Below are 5,750 nucleotides of genomic sequence, written 5' to 3' on the forward strand. Positions count from 1 at the left end.
GCCCGGCACAGCGGCGCTCTGCAGCCTCGCTCCTGGTGCGCCCTGCCTTGGGGGAGTCCGATCCGGTATGAACATCTCTGGCCTTTGGGAGGCTTCGTGGAAATAACTGACGCTTTTCCCCTTCCTGGGGAGAGCAGCCGTAGGAGGGAGCGCCATTTTGGCGCTGGCAGTGCTGCAAGGCCTCCCGCCGTTCGCCATGGCAAGCCAGGCCCAGGCGGCCACCCCAGCACGGCGCACGCGGCCTTCACATGCCCACCTGCACGAGGAGGCACGGCCAGCAGAGCCTCCCTGCTCTACCCAAGCCCCGGGGTGGGAGCCGTGCCCCAGCAGGCCAGGGATGGCAGAGTGAGAAGGGCTGTTGCCGCTGAGAAGTCCTGCGGGTAATGGCTGGCCTGTCCTCGCCACCCTGGCAGCGCTGCAGCTGAGCTGACAGCGAGGCTTATCCCCTCCAGACATGATACACCCCCAACATGTAAGGAGATGCTTTGGTCGTGGTGGGTTTGTTATCTGGTCACTAGTGGTCTGTCTCTTTTTATTCACAGCAGTGTGTGTTAGGGCCTAGCCCCGTGCTCCAGACAGAAATGACCCTGCAAATGGCCACCTGGGAGGCTGAACCCCCCCACCCCTCCTCGCGGGGGGCTGTCAGGTCCTGCTTGGCCTGCCATGGGAGACCTGGGCACAACGTGGAAAGGCTTGGGGCCTTCTTGAGGCGCGGTGGGAGGAGCAAGAGGGTCATGAGAGGTAGAGGGATGGGGAGCTTGAATTACTGCAGTGAGGAAATGGCAATATCGGGTGCAAACCTGCAAGAATCAGGCGGTTTTCATTCCCTAGGTCATGACGCATCTTGTTCGCATGGAGGCAAACCCATAATAAAATAATGAGTGACAGTGAGCTATTTGTTCATTGTAATTTCTTGGACAACTATGGAAGATGAGGACAATTTTTCCCAGCCTAAGGCAAAATGCCTTTGCCAGGATGTCTTGCTTCCCGGAGGCACGCCAAGAGTATGGCTGAGGCTGCGTCAGTGCCACCATAGCTCCTGCATCTGCCCGGCAAGGCACTCCTACCTGTTTTGAGCCTGGAAAGAGGTTTCCTGGGAAATAAACATTTGGTAGGAGGTGAGGCCAGGAGAGCCAGTCAGCCTGTGAGTAACCTCTGCTTCTGCAGTCGGGGGTTGAGGTGTGGTCTGGGGTGGGATGGCTGCTCTTCGGAACAGTCTGCTTTTCTCTTCAGCTTCCAAATTCCGTCAATCCTGCCCCCAACGATTTTTTTTCATTTAGCATTCAAGGCTTTTTCTGCGTGGTTGGTTGTTCCCATTCAGAAATATCTGAAAAAGGTAGTCAGATGGGAAAAATGGTTCTCTCTTTTCTCAGTTTCCAAATTTTTGTGTGCGTGTGTTCTTTTCAACCTCTATAAATTGTCTAAGAAGGGGGAGAAGGAGAAATAAGTAAACAAAGACAATGCAAAATCAAAAGAAGTCCTGAAATGAAATAAAACAGTCACATCAAATTTTTGCTAAAACAGTGGGAAAGTTCTCATTTCCTTCTGTAATTGTTTGGAAGAGTTTAAAAAGGCTATAATTTTTACTATTCCTGTTAGATTTTGCTTGGTAAAGCCCTTGCACCAGTAGAGGTCAATACCTCCCAGAATTTCCATGGCTGTGGGATGAGCGGTTTGGCTTTGCTTGTCTTTAGAGCAGAGTGGAGTTTGGTGTGGCTGATGTGCAAGAGGAAGAACTGGAAGGTAGCTGTGCCCAAGGACAGAAGAGGTAAGAGATGTCGCACCCACACTTCGGTTTCTCTGACGCTGCCCTGTTTTGACTTTGGGAAGCAAACTTCCTTGCCTGCGATGGTGACTCTGTGTGAGTCCTGCTGCCTCTTCATAGTTGATAGTTGGAGAAAAAATGGAGGAAAAAAACCAAGAAAAAAATATCTGACCTCTGTGTGATACAACCAAGATGTTCACTGATGGAGGTTGATTTTACTGACAAAGGTTCTCCTGAAGTTGGATTAGAGGTGGAAATGCATGGTCCCTGCTTAAGTAAGAAATAATGTTATGAGAAGAAGTAATGCTGAAGTTGGTGCGGTGCACATGGCGTGACTGTAAGTAGCTCAGCAGTATCTGAGCTGTAACTGCTGTTGGAGAACATTGTCCAAAGGAAAATGTCTAACAGGTTCCTGGAAGACCTGTGGCTCTGCGAGACAATGCCTATATCTATGATTTGGAAAACAACCCCAAAGGGCTGGAGATAGCGCAGAGATGGTGTGTAATGGTCAAAGCCAATGAGTTACGCAGCAGCTTATTAATCCCTGTGCAGGGAACACGGGAAAACGCTGTAAGCCATAAGGAGTTGATCCCCTCCGTACGGTGCTGGTGAGAGCGTGACTGTGGCCAGCTTCAGTGACCGTAACCCATGTATCTGTAGGGGCCTGAGAAACCCAGAGGCAATTTATGATTGTGCGGCGTAGCACACTCGGGGGAAGGCTAAGGGGAGGTTGTGTGGGAGCCAGAGCAGGCGGTTTTGCTTTGCAGACCACTGCCATTGTCCAGGGGAGGCGCAAACCCGGGATAGCGGCTGTTGAGCTCGTAGACTTGCTTTGTTTAATTATCGTTCACAGACTGTTTAACAGGGACCTGGAGACCCTAGGAACCACCAAGAGCCGAAGGGTGACAACTACCAAATATCTTTATAGGAATAAGGTATGTAAAAGCTTGATTTATTTAATGGAGCTGGAAAAAAACCCTAAACAGTATTTCATGTGCACAGTTGGGCATTGAAGTGGCAGCCTGTGAGGTCTGGTGGGCTTGCTGTCACCTGGAGCTCTTCCATTGGTCCACTTGCCTTCGAATCTGGTCAGCCGGCCTTGCTGCTGCCATCGGTGTTTTGTGTGCCACTCGGGGTCTGTAGGCCCTCGAAACTCCTGTGCTTTGTACCAGTTGCATGTCATGCAGGTCTTCGTGTCAGAGCCTTTTAGGTGTAGTGTCTCCCATAGTCCTTTTAAACAAAAGATTCCCAGAAAGCAACAGGTCAAATTTTACCTCGTTTTTAATTTTTTTTTTTTTACATTTCAGGCACCTTTGCAGGTTGCCCTCACTGCTTGGTCTCTCAGTTTTAATGGTTAATATCTTAAATATCTTGTGTCTCAGCAGAGCCTGACCCTTGGGGCTGGGGTTAATTCTTTTCTTTTCGACCCACCTGGTGCGTGCGTCCCTCTGCCTCCCACCCAGCCTCTTGACATCTCCGCTGGTGTCCTTCCATCAGGTGTGGGTGGATTTCTCAGAGGTATCAGGTCACCTAAAATTTAACTAAAGGAGGCAGGGAGAGAGGGAGGGAAAGGTTCAAGAGTGTGCTCAGCCATTATAAAACACCAGAGGATCCACAGGAAATAGAAATTAGTAAATAGCTTACTGCAGGTAGGGTTTGGGGCCAAGCCGGCACCTTCTTAGGTGCCATCAACAACTGGGCACAGATCTGTAAGAAATGGGTTTCACTGGTTCTTGTGTGCACGAGCATAGGGTCTTTCTCAACGATTTCTTTGACGATTGCTCCATCCTTCTAACAACCAGCTATCTGATCACACTGTGTGTTAGGTACAGGTTGTCTCCCTCCTTTCCCTGTGCCCCCTCTGGTAGCTTAAACCTGCTGGCCAGTTTCAGCTGTACCTGTCAGCGCAGTAAAGGTGTCAGAGACACGACTCCTACATGTTTAGTGAAAATCCATGCCCTAGAAGGAAAGAGAGGTGCAAAATGGGCCCGGTGGAGGGGAAGGCCGCAGTACAAGCTTGCAGTTGGCTGGAGAATTTCCCATGTAAATACCCCAGCTCAGCCTGCCCCCAGGTCCCCATCAGAGGCACATCTGCAGAAGGCCGGATGTTAACCCTTCCAACACAACACAGTAGTTTTGCCATACTGCCTCCCTGCTCCTTTTCCTCTCCCTCCACCTTTTCCTCTCCCTCCACCTTCCCAGAAAGACAGACCCTGGCTTCACCTTCCCAGCTGATGTTTAGAGGCAAGTTTAGGGATGCTTAGGAGACGTTTAGGGGATGTGCTAGAGCTCAGGGCTGCATCTAAGGTAGGCATTTCCTTGCTCCTCTGCTCCAGAGAGCAGGTCCTCCCACCCACGACACCCATCCCTGGAGCTCTCCAGGGGCGTCTGTCTCTCTGCAGACTCCAGAGCAAGCTGCAGTGGATCAGACACCTATTTTCCAGACAATTAAATCCTGGAGTTCAGTATTAATACTGCCTTTAGTTCAGATCATAGAATCATTGAATTGTTTAGGTTGGAAAAGTCCACTAAGATCACCAAGTCCGACTGTTAACTGCCAATTCCACCACTACACCATGTCCCTCAGCACCTATGACACTTAAATCCTGAGACCCGCTCTCAGCAGACATGTTTTTCCAGGGGAAGGAGAAGGGCTGTTTTCCCTCCCTGCTGCCCCTGAGCTGCCTGGTGAGGTGTGAGATGTCACAGGCACGGACCTGGGAGCGACCGTGCCATCCTTGCCCACACCACGGCCATCCTGTATTTCTGACTGGGAAGGGGGCTCCCGTGTGGCACAGTGACTCGCCGGCTCAGTGACACGCGGGCCCACGCACGGGTGTCCGTGTGTATTTCTAGCTTTGCTGCCAGCTCTGAGTTATGAGATGGCTGGGAGAGGTGGATTTGGTCCAGGCTTGCGTGTCTACCACAAACCCAGGCTGCGCTTCAGCGCCAGGCAGGCTCCTCAGCCTCCGGCTTGCCCTGAGCTGGGGGTGCAGCAGCTGCTGGAGCAATTTGCAGTGTGAATAACTGCAGAGCGCAGCATCCTAATTACCTTCTGCCTGCGGACCCTTGCATCACCCCAAATAAAGCTGAGCAGATTCGCAGGGGAGGACGTTACGGTGCAGGATGCGGCCACTGTGGAAGGATTTAATCCAAACATTTGAGAGAGTCAGAAAGCCAGCTGGATCCTGACAGGGGGGACATTGGTGCAAAGCCCTTGCTGGGTTTCTGACGCTCAGAAATATTCCTGGCAAGCCCCGTGTGATGAGTGCTTTGGTGAGGAACTATAGAAAAATACCAAAAGTGTAAGTTACACTCTAAGGTGTTTGGGATCACAAGGGAGACCTGGCAAATCCAGCCGTGAGGCATCTGCACATAAAAAAAAAAAAGAATAAGTAAACTGCAGCTTCCTTCAGCTGCAACCTAAACTTTGCGGTGAGTTAAATCTCCCCGGCCCTGGGCTGCTCCCCGCAGCCCCTCCCGGGTTTTCAATGCATCCAACAATGAAAGTGAAATCCAATCCCATCCAATTAGAGGAAAATGAATGGCTCATCTACAATAAATGGGCTCTGAATAACAATAAGCCAACAAGAGAGCAATGAACTGGAGACAGAGTACAATCTTCCTGAATGTTAATCGGCAACTAACTCCACAAGCTTCTTAGAGGTGGAAAGAATTGGAGGAAAATAGATTAGGGAAGCTTTAGAGCACATTGCCTTTTAACTGCTTAGGCCTCACATTTTTACCTAAATACAAGGATGTTTCTAATGCTGCCTTTTGCAGGGGGAAGGGGGATGGGGGGAGGCTGTGGTGGGGGTGTTTGTTCTCAAAGTTAAATGTTTTCAGTTTATTTATAATTTGACGTGGTTGGTCGTACTGTATACACTCCAGTGTTATTTCATGGGTGTATTTATTCAGAAGTCCCTTTTTAAAATTATGAACTAAAAGGGCAGAAGACTTGGAAAATGTTTTCCTATAGGTCTGA

This window comes from Eurypyga helias, unplaced genomic scaffold (genome assembly GCF_000690775.1).
Source record: "Eurypyga helias isolate BGI_N326 unplaced genomic scaffold, ASM69077v1 scaffold21479, whole genome shotgun sequence".
In the NCBI taxonomy this organism is placed as follows: Eukaryota; Metazoa; Chordata; class Aves; order Eurypygiformes; family Eurypygidae; genus Eurypyga; species Eurypyga helias.